The sequence below is a fragment of the Taudactylus pleione genome, unplaced genomic scaffold, assembly GCF_031769625.1.
Source record: "Taudactylus pleione unplaced genomic scaffold, aTauple2 ptg000230l, whole genome shotgun sequence".
In the NCBI taxonomy this organism is placed as follows: domain Eukaryota; kingdom Metazoa; phylum Chordata; class Amphibia; order Anura; family Myobatrachidae; genus Taudactylus; species Taudactylus pleione.
This window is the reverse complement of record NW_028284632.1, coordinates 10,164,761-10,187,450: the sequence shown is the minus strand read 5'-3', so window position 1 is coordinate 10,187,450 and position 22,690 is coordinate 10,164,761. Positions and strand designations below refer to the sequence as shown.

At 54.4% G+C, this 22,690-nt stretch overlaps 1 long non-coding RNA gene across 1 annotated transcript in view; it reads left to right on the top strand.

Annotated features, from left to right (window-relative positions):
* Positions 1 to 3,050: 3,050 nt before the first annotated feature.
* Positions 3,051 to 22,690, top strand: part of LOC148516992 (uncharacterized) — a 39,507-nt gene continuing 19,867 nt past the window's right edge. Inside the window, exon 1 of the long non-coding RNA XR_015879343.1 lies at positions 3,051 to 3,131. This is a non-coding gene — a long non-coding RNA (uncharacterized LOC148516992). The remainder of the gene's footprint in view (positions 3,132 to 22,690) is intronic.

Here is a 22,690-nt window from a genome sequence, read left to right as displayed (position 1 = left end):
TCCTCCAAGGTGTCTTATGGATTCAACCTCCCTTTGTCCCCCCAGTGGCTCCTTGGGATTTTGCAGTAGTTCTTTGGGCCCTCCATTTGAACCACTAGAGTCGGTGGAATTCAAGTGGTTGACGACTAAGACTCTTTCTCCTAGCAATTGCTTTGGCCAGGAGGGTATAAGAATTGGGGGCGCTTTCCTGTCGTCCTCCCTTTCTGATATTTCACCAGGACAGGGCGGTGCTTCACACTCATCTTGGTTTTCTACCTAAAGTTGTTTCTAATTTCCATATTAATCAGGAAATTGTTGTACCGGCCTTTCAGTCACCAGACCTCACAGCTGGTGAGGCCTCCTTGGATGTGGTCCGTGCTCTCAAAATTTATGGGACCGGACCGGTTCCCTTCGGAAATCTGATTCCTTATTCGTACTCTTTGGATTTCACAAGAGGGAATGGCCAGAAAACAAACACACTTTGGCTAGATGGCTTCGTTTGGCTATCTCTGAGGCTTATACACAGACGGGCCTGCCTGTTCCAGTTTCTGTTAAGGCTCATTCTACTCGGTCTGTGGGCTCCTCATGGGCAGCTCGCCGTGGTGCCTCGGCTGTCAGCTGTGTAAGGCGGCTATGTGGTCTTCCATCCAGACCTTCCTGAGGTTCTATGCTTTTGACACCTTCGCCTCTCAGGATGCTTCCTTTGGGCACTGGATTCTACTCTCAGCGCAGGAGCGTCTCCATCCTTAATTGGACTGCTTTGGGACATCCCCAAGGTCAACCCTGTGGACCCCCTATGGACCCTGAAAAAGAAAATGAGAGATATGGTAAGCACTTACCCTTGTTATCTCTCTTTCTTCGAAGTCCATAGGGTCCACAGGGCACCCGCCTTGACGCACCTGGCTTCATATGGGCTGTGTTACTGGTCACTGGTTTTCCATCTCACTTTCTGTGAGTATGGTTCTTGTGTGTTCCAGTCTTCCTTCTTTCTGTTGTTCCTCCGCCGGCCTTGGCTACTTATCAACTGAGGTGCCTGTGGCTCGGGGGCGGGGTAAAAAGGAGGATGGACCAAGTGCATCCTGAGAGCTAAAACTTTTAACTGTGTGGTGCCCGTGGATCCAGATCCAGCTATACCTAAAGGTCAACCCTGTGGACTTCGAAGAAAGAGAGATAACAAGGGTAAGTTCTTACCATATCTCTCAAGCGGGTGTAGCCAGGCTGTATACAAGGTGACTATGCTGGGAGGGTATGGTGAAGGTGTGTAGCCAGGCTGTATACAAGGTGACTCTATGCTGGGAGGGTAGGATGAAGGGGTGTAGCCAGGCTGTATACAAGGTGACTCTAGGCTGGGAGGGTATGATGAAGGGGTGTAGCCAGGCTGTATACAAGGTAGGGTCTTGATCATCGCGACCATCAACCTGGTTGCTCGCTAGAGCTGTGGTGGTCACCCACAGCCCAGCGAGCGGCCAGGAGGCCGGCTCATAAAAAAGTAGCAGCCTCCCTCATTCAGAGCGAACGCTCGCATTTTGCGAGCGGCTCTGATTGAGGTCCAGTGTTTCGGTCAGCACTGATCGGGAGGAGGCCCGCCCTCATATCATGTTCCTTAGCTGGAGAGAGGCCTGCCTCCAATGAATTCAGCAGCCTCTGTTCAGACAGCTGCCTTAGACTGACGGCTCGGCAGTCCCACCCCACCGGGCCACAATGCCACCAGTGCTCCCGAGAGGGGGGGGAGCGGGTACTAATTACCCGACCCCTGCCTTGATGGAGGGGCCCGGTGCTGCCTCCCCCTCCCTCTTACATTAAAGCAGCAGCCACAGCAGTCTCCAGTGCCTGTGGGGAGAGCAATCATACTGATTGCACCCCCCTCCACTGGCTATGTGCCGGGTCTCACAAAGCCCACCTCCGTGGCGCTGCAAAACTGTGTTGTTTTTTTCTCTAAGGGGGTGTGGCCATGCCTCCCGCAGTTAGGCCACACCCCCTCCCCATGGCCCGGTGCGGCTCTCCTGACCGCCACACCATGCCATGCCACTCCACTCTCAACTCTGCTCCTGGACCTCAGCTCCTGCCTCCCAAATCCCAGCTGAGGTGCTCTGGAGGCTGCTGTGGCTACGGATGCTGCTCCAGTGAGTTTGCGGGGACCAGGCATGCTCAACAACCCAGGTAAGTACTCCCTTCCCTGTGTCTCCACCCCCCTTCAGCCAAGTGTCTCTCAAACCCCCACCATCTCACTGACCCCTTCACCGTCCCCAATCCCATTGTCTCCCCTTTCCCTCCACAACCATCTCCCCAATCACTGCTCCACCTCTTAAAAAAACCCAGCCAGCCCAGTAACAGTGCCCACCCCATTGAGTCCAGTGTTCCCCCTTCCCACCCCCAATCTCACTGCCCTTCATTCCCGTCTAGACAGGTGCACCCCCATCTCACTGTCCCTTCTTCTAGCCCAGTGTCCCTCCCATATATCACTCTCTCTCTCCGCCCCCACCTGATCATTAGGACCACTTGGTTGGGCACGGATCCCGGCGGACAAAATCCCAACGCCGGCATCCCGACAGGGTTAGGATACCGACATCGGTTGGTCTGTATCTTAACCCCCCCTTTCCCTACCCCTATACCTCCCCCTCCCACCCCCGCACCCTAAACCTAACCCTCCCCCTAGCGCCTAAACCAACCCCTAACCCTCCCCCAATGCCACTACTTACCTTTGGGATTCCAGCGCCGAGATTCTGTCAGGTGTTGGGATTCCGGCGCCGGCATTCTGACCAGCGGAATACCCACAGTCGGTATTATGACCGCATCCCGGACCGCTGGTAGGATTAGAAAAAAAGGCCGGCGGGTCAATAATCTTCATTAAAACATCAATTCTTAAAACCATATATACAAATGGCACCAAATTAGCAAATATATTTTATTAATATAAAATTGTTAGATCAGAGAAACTCACATTTTGCCCTGCCCCAAAACTTCTGTTATTGTGGGATTATCTGGTTGAATCGCTATTGCATGATGATGATGTTGGCTTTATTCCTAGGCAATCGGGCGGCTTCCGCACCATTTGAACACCTGCATGGATAGTGAATACCGACACTGCCAGTCCAAGAAGGATCTATTCTTCAGAGGTTCCCCCGTTGCAGAGAAACCACAATACAATTAAGGTGTATTTTTATTTAGTACACACAAAAAATAGTTAATTTTTTTTCCTTCAGACATTTCACCCCCTGGCTCTACTTGGTGTAGGCCCGTCCATGCAAGTAGTGAATAGTGCTGGTTGCTATCACTGTTAGCCAACGTGTGCCACTTTATGAAAATTTTCCAGGGTCACTTAAGTTTTCCAATCCGCCCCTGCACTTAGTACACACTAATAGGAATAAACCTATTGTAATAGGTAGCCTATTCAGCTTGTAAGAGTCTGGTAGCATGAACTATAATAATTGTTTTTCTTTTCCTTATGTAGTGCATAACACAGTTCGTGGGCATATATTGTCCTGATGAAAGAATACACCAAATGCCTTTAAACTGAATATTTTATATACTGGCAGAGATTATGGGCTTCATTCAGAGGCGGCCGTACGGTCTACTAGTGATGTCAGTGGAGAGCTTCCGGCTCTGACAGAGCCAGAAGCTCTCCGGGGCTTATGACAAGTGAGACCCTACCCTAGGGTCTCGTCGTAAGCCCCGATAGTCATTACCCTAGCGGTCATTAGAGCTGTGGGTGTAAACCCACAGCCTAACGACCGAAACAGGCGGCCGGTCAGGATGCAAGTGGCCACCCAGTTTCTGAACGACCGCTTGCATCCTCCGACCGCCTCTGAATGAGGGCCTATATGTTTAGATTTTGAGGATATACAATGTTACATTGTGTTACATTCTAATTGCTATGCTGCGTACACACGGTACGACAGCAACGATCAGATAACGATCAGACGATCGTCTGAATGTTCTGCATGTGCTGGGTCGGGCATCCAGCACATGCAGCAGACCCTCCACTACTATAATGACCCCCGATCAACAATCACTGGTCCCTATAGTAAACAGGCTTACCTGGTCGATATCGGCCAGGTCTGCCTGCTTGCACAGACGACGGTAGTTCGTCGTCAACTAACATATGTGGACGCGCATCGTCCATCGTATGGTCGTTAGCAGGGCCCAGAAACTGTCAGATTTTAACAATAACGATAGGATCATTATCATTGAAATCTGACATGTTATCGTACTGTGTGTACAGGAGATTACTCATAGGTCATCCTTAATGTAAAGCTGGCCATACTCTAGTGCGATTTCAAGCCGATTGCCCGATATGCGACACGTCGTACGATGAATCGTGTGGAAATCGTGTAGTTTTTAAGGTAGGATACGATGCGATGCGCGCTCCCGCTACTCTTAAAATGTATCGTATGATCAGATGTGCAGCCCATATTATCCGTCGTATGCTGATCGTGCTGTGCTTTTCAGTATGCGGTGCATCATGCGCTCGAGCTGCGTCATTTGTTAAAAAAAAATAGACTGATGCACGCACGGGGAGATCCATGATGCATGCATCTGTCTTTAATAAAATAAACACAGTTGCAGGGATGGTTCAGTGAGAAGGTACAAGTTTTTGTACCTTCTGGGAAATACTTGAGGGATTTTCTTGCCTCAATGTGCTTTTTTTTTTTTTTTTTTAAACAAATATTTTTAATAAATTTTCTTTTATCAATAGAAAAGAAAAACAAAGTACATATAATAAAGAAATAAACGATCAGTATTGTACAGCATTACATACAAATCAGTACAGTAGCAGAGTATCTGACATTCCGGCAAACATCTAAATAATATTTCTATAGTACATACTTTAAAGCAGAGGGTGAACAATTACAATCACTCAATTTTTACATTATCACTCTTGCATGTATGACTTACAAAAATACTGTGTGAAAAGCACTTATAAATAAACGGCTGACGAGGCACTCCAAACACAAAAACTAATAAATCATAATCACTATTAATTAGAGAGGGCGTGACGGGATCTCTGCCACAAAGACCAGACTTTATTAAATTTACTCGGACAGCCACGTTTCTGATACAAATAGCGTTCATGGGATGTTGTAAAATTAACCAAGGCGACCCAGGATGCAAAGGTGGGCGGATCAGGGGCCATCCACATGAGGGGAATACAAACCCTTGCCACAATTAAAAGGTTATGGACATATAATTTATGGGAACCAGAGAGTGAATCCTCCAAGTCCAGGCCAAATAAACAGATACGTGGAGTTAATAGAGGTACATGAATACCCGTATCTCGCACACCAGTAACCACACTAGTCCAAAACAAAGCAATACAGGGGCATGACCAGAGGAGATGCCAGAAATCAGCAGACGGAGCAAGGCGCTTGGGACAGGAGTCCACGGCAGAACCTCCAAACTCAAAAAGTGTAAGTGGGGTCCTATGAACCCTTTGCAGAATATACAATTGTATCTGCTGAAATATTGTATATGCCGTAGCCACCTGAGGAGACCCGATAACAATCTTCCAGTCATCATCAGACAGTACCCAGATCATTGTCCCAACGGGCTCTAAGGCCAGCCAAACTCCCTCCTCCCCCAGAAGACAAAAGTAAGGAATAGCCTACCGAAACTGTTCTACTAGAGGGCAGAGTACGCACCAATAGGCGCTTTGGGGCTTCACTAAAGTTAGGAACTGCATCCCTCCACTGCACAGAGAGCATGTTGAATCTGGAGGTATCTATAAAAGAAGTGAGCTGGGAGACCATATTTGGAGGACAAATACGTAAATGAATAAAGAACCCCATCTTGGTACAGCTGCCCAATAGCTACCACTTCATATGACCTCGAAGCCTCTCTACCCTGTAATCCCCTGACCTCAGAAATAGAGAGATTATCCCAAAGTGGGGAACATAGATCAATTGGAGTCTCCCCCAATAGCTTCTCCCGGCCAGCCACACTCTACGAGCCTGTTGCAGCAATGGTGGACACCGTGAGAGAGGTGTACAAGCCAACAAAAATTGTAAGGGGGAAAGCTTCAGGCCCGCTTTTGCAAGGAGAGCCAAGGGAAGATCTCCCCGATCCACCGGAGTAACCCACTCCCTCATCTGGGACATCTGAGCTGCTAGGTAGTAAAGATATAAATCAGGCAACGCTAGTCCACCTTCCCCTCGAGGTCGACAGTGTCTTATAAGCTATACGTTGAGCATTATTTCCCCAAATAAATGAAGTTATACAGCTGGTAATCATCTTAAATTGGGACAAAGGGATGTACACCGGAGAATTTTGTAATATACAGTCAGGTGCATAAATATTGGGACATTGACAGAATTATCATATTTTGGCCTCTATTCTCAGCAGGTCTGCTGTTTCAATGTGTGTCGGCGCTTCGGCCGCCTCTTAGGGGTTCCCAGCAGGTCCCCCTCTGCTGTTTCAATGTGGGTCGGCGCTTCGGCCGCCTCTTAGGGGTTCCCAGCAGGTCCCCCTCTGCTGTTTCAATGTGGGTCGGCACTTCGGCCGCCTCTTAGGGGTTCCCAGCAGGTCCCCCTCTGCTGTTTCAATGTGGGTCGGCGCTTCGGCCGCCTCTTAGGGGTTCCCAGCAGGTCCCCCTCTGCTGTTTCAATGTTTGTCGGCGCTTCGGCCGCCTCTTAGGGGTTCTCAGCAGGTCCCCCTCTGCTGTTTCAATGTTTGTCGGCGCTTCGGCCGCCTCTTAGGGGTTCTCAGCAGGTCCCCCTCTGCTGTTTCAATGTTTGTCGGCGCTTCGGCCGCCTCTTAGGGGTTCTCAGCAGGTCCCCCTCTGCTGTTTCAATGTTTGTCGGCGCTTCGGCCGCCTCTTAGGGGTTCTCAGCAGGTCCCCCTCTGCTGTTTCAATGTTTGTCGGCGCTTCGGCCGCCTCTTAGGGGTTCTCAGCAGGTCCCCCTCTGCTGTTTCAATGTTTGTCGGCGCTTCGGCCGCCTCTTAGGGGTTCTCAGCAGGTCCCCCTCTGCTGTTTCAATGTTTGTCGGCGCTACGGCCGCCTCTTAGGGGTTCTCAGCAGGTCCCCCTCTGCTGTTTCAATGTTTGTCGGCGCTACGGCCGCCTCTTAGGGGTTCTCAGCAGGTCCCCCTCTGCTGTTTCAATGTTTGTCGGCGCTTCGGCCGCCTCTTAGGGGTTCTCAGCAGGTCCCCCTCTGCTGTTTCAATGTTTGTCGGCGCTTCGGCCGCCTCTTAGGGGTTCTCAGCAGGTCCCCCTCTGCTGTTTCAATGTTTGTCGGCTCTTCGGCCGCCTCTTAGGGGTTCTCAGCAGGTCCCCCTCTGCTGTTTCAATGTTTGTCGGCTCTTCGGCCGCCTCTTAGGGGTTCTCAGCAGGTCCCCCTCTGCTGTTTCAATGTTTGTCGGCGCTACGGCCGCCTCTTAGGGGTTCTCAGCAGGTCCCCCTCTGCTGTTTCAATGTTTGTCGGCGCTACGGCCGCCTCTTAGGGGTTCTCAGCAGGTCCCCCTCTGCTGTTTCAATGTTTGTCGGCGCTTCGGCCGCCTCTTAGGGGTTCTCAGCAGGTCCCCCTCTGCTGTTTCAATGTTTGTCGGCGCTTCGGCCGCCTCTTAGGGGTTCTCAGCAGGTCCCCCTCTGCTGTTTCAATGTTTGTCGGCGCTTCGGCCGCCTCTTAGGGGTTCTCAGCAGGTCCCCCTCTGCTGTTTCAATGTTTGTCGGCGCTACGGCCGCCTCTTAGGGGTTCTCAGCAGGTCCCCCTCTGCTGTTTCAATGTTTGTCGGCGCTACGGCCGCCTCTTAGGGGTTCTCAGCAGGTCCCCCTCTGCTGTTTCAATGTTTGTCGGCGCTTCGGCCGCCTCTTAGGGGTTCTCAGCAGGTCCCCCTCTGCTGTTTCAATGTTTGTCGGCGCTTCGGCCGCCTCTTAGGGGTTCTCAGCAGGTCCCCCTCTGCTGTTTCAATGTTTGTCGGCGCTTCGGCCGCCTCTTAGGGGTTCTCAGCAGGTCCCCCTCTGCTGTTTCAATGTTTGTCGGCGCTTCGGCCGCCTCTTAGGGGTTCTCAGCAGGTCCCCCTCTGCTGTTTCAATGTTTGTCGGCGCTACGGACGCCTCTTAGGGGTTCTCAGCAGGTCCCCCTCTGCTGTTTCAATGTTTGTCGGCGCTACGGACGCCTCTTAGGGGTTCTCAGCAGGTCCCCCTCTGCTGTTTCATTGTTTGTCGGCGCTACGGCCGCCTCTTAGGGGTTCTCAGCAGGTCCCCCTCTGCTGTTTCAATGTTTGTCGGCGCTTCGGCCGCCTCTTAGGGGTTCTCAGCAGGTCCCCCTATGCTGTTTCAATGTTTGTCGGCGCTACGGCCGCCTCTTAGGGGTTCTCAGCAGGTCCCCCTCTGCTGTTTCAATGTTTGTCGGCGCTACGGCCGCCTCTTAGGGGTTCTCAGCAGGTCCCCCTCTGCTGTTTCAATGTTTGTCGGCGCTACGGCCGCCTCTTAGGGGTTCTCAGCAGGTCCCCCTCTGCTGTTTCAATGTTTGTCGGCGCTTCGGCGCCTCTTAGGGGTTCTCAGCAGGTCCCCCTCTGCTGTTTCAATGTTTGTCGGCGCTACGGCCGCCTCTTAGGGGTTCTCAGCAGGTCCCCCTCTGCTGTTTCAATGTTTTTCGGCGCTTCGGCCGCCTCTTAGGGGTTCTCAGCAGGTCCCCCTCTGCTGTTTCAATGTTTGTCGGCGCTACGGCCGCCTCTTAGGGGTTCTCAGCAGGTCCCCCTCTGCTGTTTCAATGTTTGTCGGCGTTTCGGCCGTCTCTTAGGGGTTCTCAGCAGGTCCCCCTCTGCTGTTTCAATGTTTGTCGGCGCTTCGGCCGCCTCTTAGGGGTTCTCAGCAGGTCCCCCTCTGCTGTTTCAATGTTTGTCGGCGCTTCGGCCGCCTCTTAGGGGTTCTCAGCAGGTCCCCCTCTGCTGTTTCAATGTTTGTCGGCGCTTCGGCCGCCTCTTAGGGGTTCTCAGCAGGTCCCCCTCTGCTGTTTCAATGTTTGTCGGCGCTTCGGCCGCCTCTTAGGGGTTCTCAGCAGGTCCCCCTCTGCTGTTTCATTGTTTGTCGGCGCTACGGCCGCCTCTTAGGGGTTCTCAGCAGGTCCCCCTCTGCTGTTTCAATGTTTGTCGGCGCTACGGCCGCCTCTTAGGGGTTCTCAGCAGGTCCCCCTCTGCTGTTTCAATGTTTGTCGGCGCTTCGGCCGCCTCTTAGGGGTTCTCAGCAGGTCCCCCTCTGCTGTTTCAATGTTTGTCGTCGCTTCGGCCGCCTCTTAGGGGTTCTCAGCAGGTCCCCCTCTGCTGTTTCAATGTTTGTCGGCGCTACGGCCGCCTCTTAGGGGTTCTCAGCAGGTCCCCCTCTGCTGTTTCAATGTTTGTCGGCGCTTCGGCCGCCTCTTAGGGGTTCTCAGCAGGTCCCACTCTGCTGTTTCAATGTTTGTCGGCGCTTCGGCCGCCTCTTAGGGGTTCTCAGCAGGTCCCCCTCTGCTGTTTCAATGTTTGTCGGCGCTACGGCCGCCTCTTAGGGGTTCTCAGCAGGTCCCCCTCTGCTGTTTCAATGTTTGTCGGCGCTACGGCCGCCTCTTAGGGGTTCTCAGCAGGTCCCCCTCTGCTGTTTCAATGTTTGTCGGCGCTACGGCCGCCTCTTAGCGGTTCTCAGCAGGTCCCCCTCTGCTGTTTCAATGTTTGTCGGCGCTTCGGCCGCCTCTTAGGGGTTCTCAGCAGGTCCCCCTCTGCTGTTTCAATGTTTGTCGGCGCTTCGGCCGCCTCTTAGGGGTTCTCAGCAGGTCCCCCTCTGCTGTTTCAATGTTTGTCGGCGCTTCGGCCGCCTCTTAGGGGTTCTCAGCAGGTCCCCCGCTGCTGTTTCAATGTTTGTCGGCGCTTCGGCCGCCTCTTAGGGGTTCTCAGCAGGTCCCCCGCTGCTGTTTCAATGTTTGTCGGCGCTTCGGCCGCCTCTTAGGGGTTCTCAGCAGGTCCCCCTCTGCTGTTTCAATGTTTGTCGGCGCTTCGGCCGCCTCTTAGGGGTTCTCAGCAGGTCCCCCTCTGCTGTTTCAATGTTTGTCGGCGCTTCGGCCGCCTCTTAGGGGTTCTCAGCAGGTCCCCCTCTGCTGTTTCAATGTTTGTCGGCGCTTCGGCCGCCTCTTAGGGGTTCTCAGCAGGTCCCCCTCTGCTGTTTCAATGTTTGTCGGCGCTACGGCCGCCTCTTAGGGGTTCTCAGCAGGTCCCCCTCTGCTGTTTCATTGTTTGTCGGCGCTTCGGCCGCCTCTTAGGGGTTCTCAGCAGGTCCCTCTCTGCTGTTTCAATGTTTGTCGGCGCTACGGCCGCCTCTTAGGGGTTCTCAGCAGGTCCCCCTTTGCTGTTTCAATGTTTGTCGGCGCTTCGGCCGCCTCTTAGGGGTTCTCAGCAGGTCCCCCTCTGCTGTTTCAATGTTTGTCGGCGCTTCGGCCGCCTCTTAGGGGTTCTCAGCAGGTCCCCATCTGCTGTTTCAATGTTTGTCGGCGCTTCGGCCGCCTCTTAGGGGTTCTCAGCAGGTCCCCCTCTGCTGTTTCAATGTTTGTCGGCGCTTCGGCCGCCTCTTAGGGGTTCTCAGCAGGTCCCCCTCTGCTGTTTCAATGTTTGTCGGCGCTTCGGCCGCCTCTTAGGGGTTCTCAGCAGGTCCCCCTCTGCTGTTTCAATGTTTGTCGGCGCTTCGGCCGCCTCTTAGGGGTTCTCAGCAGGTCCCCCTCTGCTGTTTCAATGTTTGTCGGCGCTTCGGCCGCCTCTTAGGGGTTCTCAGCAGTTCCCCCTCTGCTGTTTCAATGTTTGTCGGCGCTTCGGCCGCCTCTTAGGGGTTCTCAGCAGGTCCCCCTCTGCTGTTTCAATGTTTGTCGGCGCTTCGGCCGCCTCTTAGGGGTTCTCAGCAGGTCCCCCTCTGCTGTTTCAATGTTTGTCGGCGCTTCGGCCGCCTCTTAGGGGTTCTCAGCAGGTCCCCCTCTGCTGTTTCAATGTTTGTCGGCTCTTCGGCCGCCTCTTAGGGGTTCTCAGCAGGTCCCCCTCTGCTGTTTCAATGTTTGTCGGCGCTACGGCCGCCTCTTAGGGGTTCTCAGCAGGTCCCCCTCTGCTGTTTCAATGTTTGTCGGCGCTACGGCCGCCTCTTAGGGGTTCTCAGCAGGTCCCCCTCTGCTGTTTCAATGTTTGTCGGCGCTACGGACGCCTCTTAGGGGTTCTCAGCAGGTCCCCCTCTGCTGTTTCATTGTTTGTCGGCGCTACGGACGCCTCTTAGGGGTTCTCAGCAGGTCCCCCTCTGCTGTTTCAATGTTTGTCGGCGCTTCGGCCGCCTCTTAGGGGTTCTCAGCAGGTCCCCCTCTGCTGTTTCAATGTTTGTCGGTGCTTCGGCCGCCTCTTAGGGGTTCTCAGCAGGTCCCCCTCTGCTGTTTCAATGTTTGTCGGCGCTTCGGCCGCCTCTTAGGGGTTCTCAGCAGGTCCCCCTCTGCTGTTTCAATGTTTGTCGGCGCTTCGGCCGCCTCTTAGGGGTTCTCAGCAGGTCCCCCTCTGCTGTTTCAATGTTTGTCGGCGCTTCGGCCGCCTCTTAGGGGTTCTCAGCAGGTCCCCCTCTGCTGTTTCAATGTTTGTCGGCGCTTCGGCCGCCTCTTAGGGGTTCTCAGCAGGTCCCCCTCTGCTGTTTCAATGTTTGTCGGCGCTTCGGCCGCCTCTTAGGGGTTCTCAGCAGGTCCCCCTCTGCTGTTTCAATGTTTGTCGGCGCTTCGGCCGCCTCTTAGGGGTTCTCAGCAGGTCCCCCTCTGCTGTTTCAATGTTTGTCGGCGCTACGGCCGCCTCTTAGGGGTTCTCAGCAGGTCCCCCTCTGCTGTTTCAATGTTTGTCGGCGCTTCGGCCGCCTCTTAGGGGTTCTCAGCAGGTCCCCCTCTGCTGTTTCAATGTTTGTCGGCGCTACGGCCGCCTCTTAGGGGTTCTCAGCAGGTCCCCCTCTGCTGTTTCAATGTTTGTCGGCTCTTCGGCCGCCTCTTAGGGGTTCTCAGCAGGTCCCCCTCTGCTGTTTCATTGTTTGTCGGCGCTACGGCCGCCTCTTAGGGGTTCTCAGCAGGTCCCCCTCTGCTGTTTCAATGTTTGTTGGCGCTACGGCCGCCTCTTAGGGGTTCTCAGCAGGTCCCCCTCTGCTGTTTCAATGTTTGTCGGCGCTACGGCCGCCTCTTAGGGGTTCTCAGCAGGTCCCCCTCTGCTGTTTCAATGTTTGTCGGCGCTACGGACGCCTCTTAGGGGTTCTCAGCAGGTCCCCCTCTGCTGTTTCAATGTTTGTCGGCGCTACGGACGCCTCTTAGGGGTTCTCAGCAGGTCCCCCTCTGCTGTTTCATTGTCGGCGCTACGGACGCCTCTTAGGGGTTCTCAGCAGGTCCCCCTCTGCTGTTTCAATGTTTGTCGGCGCTTCGGCCGCCTCTTAGGGGTTCTCAGCAGGTCCCCCTCTGCTGTTTCAATGTTTGTCGGCGCTACGGCCGCCTCTTAGGGGTTCTCAGCAGGTCCCCCTCTGCTGTTTCAATGTTTGTCGGCGCTTCGGCCGCCTCTTAGGGGTTCTCAGCAGGTCCCCCTCTGCTGTTTCAATGTTTGTCGGCGCTTCGGCCGCCTCTTAGGGGTTCTCAGCAGGTCCCCCTCTGCTGTTTCAATGTTTGTCGGCGATTCGGCCGCCTCTTAGGGGTTCTCAGCAGGTCCCCCTCTGCTGTTTCAATGTTTGTCGGCGCTTCGGCCGCCTCTTAGGGGTTCTCAGCAGGTCCCCCTCTGCTGTTTCAATGTTTGTCGGCGCTACGGACGCCTCTTAGGGGTTCTCAGCAGGTCCCCCTCTGCTGTTTCAATGTTTGTCGGCGCTTCGGCCGCCTCTTAGGGGTTCTCAGCAGGTCCCCCTCTGCTGTTTCAATGTTTGTCGGCGCTTCGGCCGCCTCTTAGGGGTTCTCAGCAGGTCCCCCTCTGCTGTTTCAATGTTTGTCGGCGCTTCGGCCGCCTCTTAGGGGTTCTCAGCAGGTCCCCCTCTGCTGTTTCAATGTTTGTCGGCGCTTCGGCCGCCTCTTAGGGGTTCTCAGCAGGTCCCCCTCTGCTGTTTCAATGTTTGTCGGCGCTACGGCCGCCTCTTAGGGGTTCTCAGCAGGTCCCCCTCTGCTGTTTCAATGTTTGTCGGCGCTTCGGCCGCCTCTTAGGGGTTCTCAGCAGGTCCCCCTCTGCTGTTTCAATGTTTGTCGGCGCTACGGCCGCCTCTTAGGGGTTCTCAGCAGGTCCCCCTCTGCTGTTTCAATGTTTGTCGGCGCTTCGGCCGCCTCTTAGGGGTTCTCAGCAGGTCCCCCTCTGCTGTTTCAATGTTTGTCGGCGCTACGGCCGCCTCTTAGGGGTTCTCAGCAGGTCCCCCTCTGCTGTTTCAATGTTTGTCGGCGCTTCGGCCGCCTCTTAGGGTTCTCAGCAGGTCCCCCTCTGCTGTTTCAATGTTTGTCGGCGCTTCGGCCGCCTCTTAGGGGTTCTCAGCAGGTCCCCCTCTGCTGTTTCAATGTTTGTCGGCGCTTCGGCCGCCTCTTAGGGGTTCTCAGCAGGTCCCCCTCTGCTGTTTCAATGTTTGTCGGCGCTTCGGCCGCCTCTTAGGGGTTCTCAGCAGGTCCCCCTCTGCTGTTTCAATGTTTGTCGGCGCTTCGGCCGCCTCTTAGGGGTTCTCAGCAGGTCCCCCTCTGCTGTTTCAATGTTTGTCGGCGCTTCGGCCGCCTCTTAGGGGTTCTCAGCAGGTCCCCCTCTGCTGTTTCAATGTTTGTCGGCGCTACGGCCGCCTCTTAGGGGTTCTCAGCAGGTCCCCCTCTGCTGTTTCAATGTTTGTCGGCGCTACGGCCGCCTCTTAGGGGTTCTCAGCAGGTCCCCCTCTGCTGTTTCAATGTTTGTCGGCGCTACGGCCGCCTCTTAGGGGTTCTCAGCAGGTCCCCCTCTGCTGTTTCAATGTTTGTCGGCGCTACGGCCGCCTCTTAGGGGTTCTCAGCAGGTCCCCCTCTGCTGTTTCAATGTTTGTCGGCGCTACGGCCGCCTCTTAGGGGTTCTCAGCAGGTCCCCCTCTGCTGTTTCAATGTTTGTCGGCGCTACGGCCGCCTCTTAGGGGTTCTCAGCAGGTCCCCCTCTGCTGTTTCAATGTTTGTCGGCGCTACGGCCGCCTCTTAGGGGTTCTCAGCAGGTCCCCCTCTGCTGTTTCAATGTTTGTCGGCGCTTCGGCCGCCTCTTAGGGGTTCTCAGCAGGTCCCCCTCTGCTGTTTCAATGTTTGTCGGCGCTACGGACGCCTCTTAGGGGTTCTCAGCAGGTCCCCCTCTGCTGTTTCAATGTTTGTCGGCGCTACGGCCGCCTCTTAGGGGTTCTCAGCAGGTCCCCCTCTGCTGTTTCAATGTTTGTCGGCGCTTCGGCCGCCTCTTAGGGGTTCTCAGCAGGTCCCCCTCTGCTGTTTCAATGTTTGTCGGCGCTACGGCCGCCTCTTAGGTCTCAGCAGGTCCCCCTCTACTGTTTCAATGTTTGTCGGCGATACGGCCGCCTCTTAGGGGTTCTCAGCAGGTCCCCCCTCTGCGTTTCATTGTTTGTCGGCGCTTCGGCCGCCTCTTAGGGGTTCTCAGCAGGTCCCCCTCTGCTGTTTCAATGTTTGTCGGCGCTACGGCCGCCTCTTAGGGGTTCTCAGCAGGTCCCCCTCTGCTGTTTCAATGTTTGTCGGCGCTACGGCCGCCTCTTAGGGGTTCTCAGCAGGTCCCCCTCTGCTGTTTCAATGTTTGTCGGCGCTACGGCCGCCTCTTAGGGGTTCTCAGCAGGTCCCCCTCTGCTGTTTCAATGTTTGTCGGCGCTTCGGATGCCTCTTAGGGGTTCTCAGCAGGTCCCCCTCTGCTGTTTCAATGTTTGTCGGCGCTTCGGCCGCCTCTTAGGGGTTCTCAGCAGGTCCCCCTCTGCTGTTTCAATGTTTGTCGGCGCTTCGGCCGCCTCTTAGGGGTTCTCAGCAGGTCCCCCTCTGCTGTTTCAATGTTTGTCGGCGCTTCGGCCGCCTCTTAGAGGTTCTCAGCAGGTCCCCCTCTGCTGTTTCAATGTTTGTCGGCGCTTCGGCCGCCTCTTAGAGGTTCTCAGCAGGTCCCCCTCTGCTGTTTCAATGTTTGTCGGCGCTTCGGCCGCCTCTTAGGGGTTCTCAGCAGGTCCCCCTCTGCTGTTTCAATGTTTGTCGGCGCTTCGGCCGCCTCTTAGGGGTTCTCAGCAGGTCCCCCTCTGCTGTTTCAATGTTTGTCGGCGCTTCGGCCGCCTCTTAGGGGTTCTCAGCAGGTCCCCCTCTGCTGTTTCAATGTTTGTCGGCGCTTCGGCCGCCTCTTAGGGGTTCTCAGCAGGTCCCCCTCTGCTGTTTCAATGTTTGTCGGCGCTTCGGCCGCCTCTTAGGGGTTCTCAGCAGGTCCCCCTCTGCTGTTTCAATGTTTGTCGGCGCTTCGGCCGCCTCTTAGGGGTTCTCAGCAGGTCCCCCTCTGCTGTTTCAATGTTTGTCGGCGCTTCGGCCGCCTCTTAGGGGTTCTCAGCAGGTCCCCCTCTGCTGTTTCAATGTTTGTCGGCGCTTCGGCCGCCTCTTAGGGGTTCTCAGCAGGTCCCCCTCTGCTGTTTCAATGTTTGTCGGCGCTTCGGCCGCCTCTTAGGGGTTCTCAGCAGGTCCCCCTCTGCTGTTTCAATGTTTGTCGGCGCTTCGGCCGCCTCTTAGGGGTTCTCAGCAGGTCCCCCTCTGCTGTTTCAATGTTTGTCGGCGCTTCGGCCGCCTCTTAGGGGTTCTCAGCAGGTCCCCCTCTGCTGTTTCAATGTTTGTCGGCGCTTCGGCCGCCTCTTAGGGGTTCTCAGCAGGTCCCCCTCTGCTGTTTCAATGTTTGTCGGCGCTTCGGCCGCCTCTTAGGGGTTCTCAGCAGGTCCCCCTCTGCTGTTTCAATGTTTGTCGGCGCTTCGGCCGCCTCTTAGGGGTTCTCAGCAGGTCCCCCTCTGCTGTTTCAATGTTTGTCGGCGCTTCGGCCGCCTCTTAGGGGTTCTCAGCAGGTCCCCCTCTGCTGTTTCAATGTTTGTCGGCGCTTCGGCCGCCTCTTAGGGTTCTCAGCAGGTCCCCCTCTGCTGTTTCAATGTTTGTCGGCGCTTCGGCCGCCTCTTAGGGGTTCTCAGCAGGTCCCCCTCTGCTGTTTCAATGTTTGTCGGCGCTTCGGCCGCCTCTTAGGGGTTCTCAGCAGGTCCCCCTCTGCTGTTTCAATGTTTGTCGGCGCTTCGGCCGCCTCTTAGGGGTTCTCAGCAGGTCCCCCTCTGCTGTTTCAATGTTTGTCGGCGCTTCGGCCGCCTCTTAGGGGTTCTCAGCAGGTCCCCCTCTGCTGTTTCAATGTTTGTCGGCGCTTCGGCCGCCTCTTAGGGGTTCTCAGCAGGTCCCCCTCTGCTGTTTCAATGTTTGTCGGCGCTTCGGCCGCCTCTTAGGGGTTCTCAGCAGGTCCCCCTCTGCTGTTTCAATGTTTGTCGGCGCTTCGGCCGCCTCTTAGGGGTTCTCAGCAGGTCCCCCTCTGCTGTTTCAATGTTTGTCGGCGCTTCGGCCGCCTCTTAGGGGTTCTCAGCAGGTCCCCCTCTGCTGTTTCAATGTTTGTCGGCGCTTCGGCCGCCTCTTAGGGGTTCTCAGCAGGTCCCCCTCTGCTGTTTCAATGTTTGTCGGCGCTTCGGCCGCCTCTTAGGGGTTCTCAGCAGGTCCCCCTCTGCTGTTTCAATGTTTGTCGGCGCTTCGGCCGCCTCTTAGGGGTTCTCAGCAGGTCCCCCTCTGCTGTTTCAATGTTTGTCGGCGCTTCGGCCGCCTCTTAGGGGTTCTCAGCAGGTCCCCCTCTGCTGTTTCAATGTTTGTCGGCGCTTCGGCCGCCTCTTAGGGGTTCTCAGCAGGTCCCCCTCTGCTGTTTCAATGTTTGTCGGCGCTACGGCCGCCTCTTAGGGGTTCTCAGCAGGTCCCCCTCTGCTGTTTCATTGTTTGTCGGCGCTTCGGCCGCCTCTTAGGGGTTCTCAGCAGGTCCCCCTCTGCTGTTTCAATGTTTGTCGGCGCTTCGGCCGCCTCTTAGGGGTTCTCAGCAGGTCCCCCTCTGCTGTTTCATTGTTTGTCGGCGCTTCGGCCGCCTCTTAGGGGTTCTCAGCAGGTCCCTCTCTGCTGTTTCAATGTTTGTCGGCGCTACGGCCGCCTCTTAGGGGTTCTCAGCAGGTCCCCCTCTGCTGTTTCAATGTTTGTCGGCGCTTCGGCCGCCTCTTAGGGGTTCTCAGCAGGTCCCCCTCTGCTGTTTCAATGTTTGTCGGCGCTTCGGCCGCCTCTTAGGGGTTCTCAGCAGGTCCCCCTCTGCTGCTTCAATGTTTGTCGGCGCTTCGGCCGCCTCTTAGGGGTTCTCAGCAGGTCCCCCTCTGCTGCTTCAATGTTTGTCGGCGCTTCGGCCGCCTCTTAGGGGTTCTCAGCAGGTCCCCCTCTGCTGTTTCAATGTTTGTCGGCGCTTCGGCCGCCTCTTAGGGGTTCTCAGCAGGTCCCCCTCTGCTGTTTCAATGTTTGTCGGCGCTTCGGCCGCCTCTTAGGGGTTCTCAGCAGGTCCCCCTCTGCTGTTTCAATGTTTGTCGGCGCTTCGGCCGCCTCTTAGGGGTTCTCAGCAGGTCCCCCTCTGCTGTTTCAATGTTTGTCGGCGCTTCGGCCGCCTCTTAGGGGTTCTCAGCAGGTCCCCCTCTGCTGTTTCAATGTTTGTCGGCGCTTCGGCCGCCTCTTAGGGGTTCTCAGCAGGTCCCCCTCTGCTGTTTCAATGTTTGTCGGCGCTTCGGCCGCCTCTTAGGGGTTCTCAGCAGGTCCCCCTCTGCTGTTTCAATGTTTGTCGGCGCTTCGGCCGCCTCTTAGGGGTTCTCAGCAGGTCCCCCTCTGCTGTTTCAATGTTTGTCGGCGCTTCGGCCGCCTCTTAGGGGTTCTCAGCAGGTCCCCCTCTGCTGTTTCAATGTTTGTCGGCGCTTCGGCCGCCTCTTAGGGGTTCTCAGCAGGTCCCCCTCTGCTGTTTCAATGTTTGTCGGCGCTTCGGCCGCCTCTTAGGGGTTCTCAGCAGGTCCCCCTCTGCTGTTTCAATGTTTGTCGGCGCTTCGGCCGCCTCTTAGGGGTTCTCAGCAGGTCCCCCTCTGCTGTTTCAATGTTTGTCGGCGCTTCGGCCGCCTCTTAGGGGTTCTCAGCAGGTCCCCCTCTGCTGTTTCAATGTTTGTCGGCGCTTCGGCCGCCTCTTAGGGGTTCTCAGCAGGTCCCCCTCTGCTGTTTCAATGTTTGTCGGCGCTTCGGCCGCCTCTTAGGGGTTCTCAGCAGGTCCCCCTCTGCTGTTTCAATGTTTGTCGGCGCTACGGCCGCCTCTTAGGGGTTCTCAGCAGGTCCCCCTCTGCTGTTTCAATGTTTGTCGGCGCTACGGCCGCCTCTTAGGGGTTCTCAGCAGGTCCCCCTCTGCTGTTTCATTGTTTGTCGGCGCTACGGCCGCCTCTTAGGGGTTCTCAGCAGGTCCCCCTCTGCTGTTTCATTGTTTGTCGGCGCTACGGCCGCCTCTTAGGGGTTCTCAGCAGGTCCCCCTCTGCTGTTTCAATGTTTGTCGGCGCTACGGCCGCCTCTTAGGGGTTCTCAGCAGGTCCCCCTCTGCTGTTTCAATGTTTGTCGGCGCTACGGCCGCCTCTTAGGGGTTCTCAGCAGGTCCCCCTCTGCTGTTTCAATGTTTGTCGGCGCTACGGCCGCCTCTTAGGGGTTCTCAGCAGGTCCCCCTCTGCTGTTTCAATGTTTGTCGGCGCTTCGGCCGCCTCTTAGGGGTTCTCAGCAGGTCCCCCTCTGCTGTTTCAATGTTTGTCGGCGCTTCGGCCGCCTCTTAGGGGTTCTCAGCAGGTCCCCCTCTGCTGTTTCAATGTTTGTCGGCGCTACGGACGCCTCTTAGGGGTTCTCAGCAGGTCCCCCTCTGCTGTTTCAATGTTTGTCGGCGCTACGGCCGCCTCTTAGGGGTTCTCAGCAGGTCCCCCTCTGCTGTTTCAATGTTTGTCGGCGCTACGGCCGCCTCTTAGGGGTTCTCAGCAGGTCCCCCTCTGCTGTTTCAATGTTTGTCGGCGCTACGGCCGCCTCTTAGGGGTTCTCAGCAGGTCCCCCTCTGCTGTTTCAATGTTTGTCGGCGCTTTGGCCGCCTCTTAGGGGTTCTCAGCAGGTCCCCCTCTGCTGTTTCAATGTTTGTCGGCGCTACGGCCGCCTCTTAGGGGTTCTCAGCAGGTCCCCCTCTGCTGTTTCAATGTTTGTCGGCGCTTCGGCCGCCTCTTAGGGGTTCTCAGCAGGTCCCCCTCTGCTGTTTCAATGTTTGTCGGCGCTACGGCCGCCTCTTAGGGGTTCTCAGCAGGTCCCCCTCTGCTGTTTCATTGTTTGTCGGCGCTTCGGCCGCCTCTTAGGGGTTCTCAGCAGGTCCCCCTCTGCTGTTTCAATGTTTGTCGGCGCTACGGCCTCCTCTTAGGGGTTCTCAGCAGGTCCCCCTCTGCTGTTTCAATGTTTGTCGGCGCTACGGCCGCCTCTTAGGGGTTCTCAGCAGGTCCCCCTCTGCTGTTTCAATGTTTGTCGGCGCTACGGCCGCCTCTTAGGGGTTCTCAGCAGGTCCCCCTCTGCTGTTTCAATGTTTGTCGGCGCTTCGGACGCCTCTTAGGGGTTCTCAGCAGGTCCCCCTCTGCTGTTTCAATGTTTGTCGGCGCTTCGGCCGCCTCTTAGGGGTTCTCAGCAGGTCCCCCTCTGCTGTTTCAATGTTTGTCGGCGCTTCGGCCGCCTCTTAGGGGTTCTCAGCAGGTCCCCCTCTGCTGTTTCAATGTTTGTCGGCGCTTCGGCCGCCTCTTAGGGGTTCTCAGCAGGTCCCCCTCTGCTGTTTCAATGTTTGTCGGCGCTTCGGCCGCCTCTTAGGGGTTCTCAGCAGGTCCCCCTCTGCTGTTTCAATGTTTGTCGGCGCTTCGGCCGCCTCTTAGGGGTTCTCAGCCGGTCCCCCTCTGCTGTTTCAATGTTTGTCGGCGCTTCGGCCGCCTCTTAGGGGTTCTCAGCAGGTCCCCCTCTGCTGTTTCAATGTTTGTCGGCGCTTCGGCCGCCTCTTAGGGGTTCTCAGCAGGTCCCCCTCTGCTGTTTCAATGTTTGTTGGCGCTTCGGCCGCCTCTTAGGGGTTCTCAGCAGGTCCCCCTCTGCTGTTTCAATGTTTGTCGGCGCTTCGGCCGCCTCTTAGGGGTTCTCAGCAGGTCCCCCCTCTGCTTTTTTTCTGCGTGATTATTGTTTTATTCATAAGTACAGTGTATAAAGTAATGTGTTACTGTACAATTAGATTATTTGTCACTGTCATCAGTTTACTGCCTAATTGGAGCTTGCACTCTACATTCCCTCTCTCAGAATGTATACACACTAAGGTTTTGAGTCCCATCTCCAGTACACAGGAACCTCATCAGCGCATGTTTTACAGATATTTTCAGTATCACAAGTGAAATAATTTGCACCTTTTGTGTGAGCCAGTAATTAATACACCTGTGCACCATCTAGGAGATCCATAAAACATGCACTGTCAGGGGCCACTGAGGAATGGAGGTGGGAAACAGTGCCATGGGGTACATTTATAAAATAGCAGTATGTTTTTGGTATGTGGGAAGAAACCAGAACAGCCACAGGAAACCCTTATATAAACACCGGGAGAATATACAAACTCCACACAGATAGGGCCCTGGTCATCATATATATATATCGTATATACTAACTATATTTTGCAATATTTATAGCAGATAGAAATTCTGTCTTACAGTCATTTTTTAAGACTATAAATTGTAATGCAAAAGTTCACATATTATTAAACGCCCTCTGAAATGGCAAATCAGTCAGGAATGTGAGTGCAAGCTCTTGGTTCTTGGACCCGAATAAGGGTTTGAGACAATTAGTTTCCCTGTAAGAGGTCACATATTACAATGATGAAAATACAGAAGGATAATTATGATACACATAGTAATAGCTGCATTACAATTGTAATTCTTATTCTGTCCGATTACAAGATATACTCAGGATATCAAAGATAAATATTAGAGATGAGGGGTTCGGTTATGGATCGGATCATCCCCCCAAAATCAAATCTCAGAACGAGGCAGAATGTCATCTTTCACGGACATCTTGGCACAGAAGATAATGTTTTGCCTCGTTCTGGACTCAGCGGAAAGACACTAGCAGATGTACCCAGTTTTGCTCAGGTAGCTATTTACTGTTTCCATTTCCAAGATGGAAACAGACCTCTCCAGTAACACATTAATCCTAAATGTGCGGATCGGTTTTACTCGGATTTTAAAAACGGCATGATATTGGCTATCCGGCTGTGACGTGTTTTTGATAGCCAATAAGATAAATCCAAACTAATCCGAACTTGCGGTAATGTGGCAAAAAGAACCGAGTAAATCCGAACCCGCACATCTCTAATAGTTATGCATCATTGCCATAGTAAGACATTACCCTCCCTCACCTATGTACTAACACATTCCACTCCCTCACCTCTATAGTAAAACACATTACCCCTGCTCACCCCTTTAGTAACACATTCTCCACCGTCATCCATGTTGTAACTCATTCCCTTCCTTCACCCCGTAGTACACATTTGACATTTCCTCTCTCACCTCTGTAGTAACGCAATCCCTTCCCTCACTGTTGACGTAGGGGAGCCACACCAACTGCCAGTGTTGAGTGGCAGCAGTTGGAGTGACAGTTGGTGTTTGAATTCTGAACTGTGCTGCATGCACGATGCGATATACTGTGTGTGTATAGTATATATATATATATATATATATATATAAATAAATGTTTAAAAAATGTGTATCGTATCACATATATGCGGTAACCTTCCCGAATTACCCCAGCCTTTCAAGAAGAAATTCCCATACTGGTCACTAGGTTTAGGCAACTTATTTTTTGTAAAGTGTTGTCACCGTGACGCAACAGTTAATTTTGCACTAAAGGTATTTTGTAACTTAAGTGTAATTTTTTTACATTGATTTTTGTAATTGTATTGATATGTGCATTGCACTATATGTACTAATCTTTTAGTTGATTGATACAACAATTTACCTCAATACCAATAAATGAATGTATGGTTTATACAATGAGGATAAGTAACTGAGTTTGGGCACTGTACCTCAGGGTGCGTCTCACAGCCGGAAGCCGTCCTCTTCTGTCTGACCACTCATCAGCGTTGATAGGGCCCAGTGTAACTTCCAGCCCCGCCCCCTCAGTTGCCAGATATCTCTGCCCACAGCCTGTCACTCTCACTGGCTCCACCTTAAATCCTACCCTCACATCTCTGACACAGCCTTCTCCTGCAGGTGACCACTGGAAGGAGACGCTCAGGATGGTGGTTCCCTATACAGCAGCGCATGCAGCTGCCAACTGCCGCCCGTGTGCTGAGAGTTCCGGCTCCTGCCTGCCCACTCAGGTCTCCTGCAGCTGCTGCAGCACTTGCACAATAATGTAAAAGGAGCATTGGGCACTACCATTAATAGTATGGGGCAGCTCTCATAAGTCCTAACCATATGAACCTCTTTTTAGTACAATTATATTATATACTACGGCTATTGGGTCATGATTCCAGCCGCAGGACAGATTAGATCTACATTTGTGTATTTGTAAATTCATTTAGACAGAGAAAAATGCAAACAGACCGACTCTCTTTTTGCCAGGTTATCACCCCCCCCCCCAATGATAAATTACCAGAAAAAT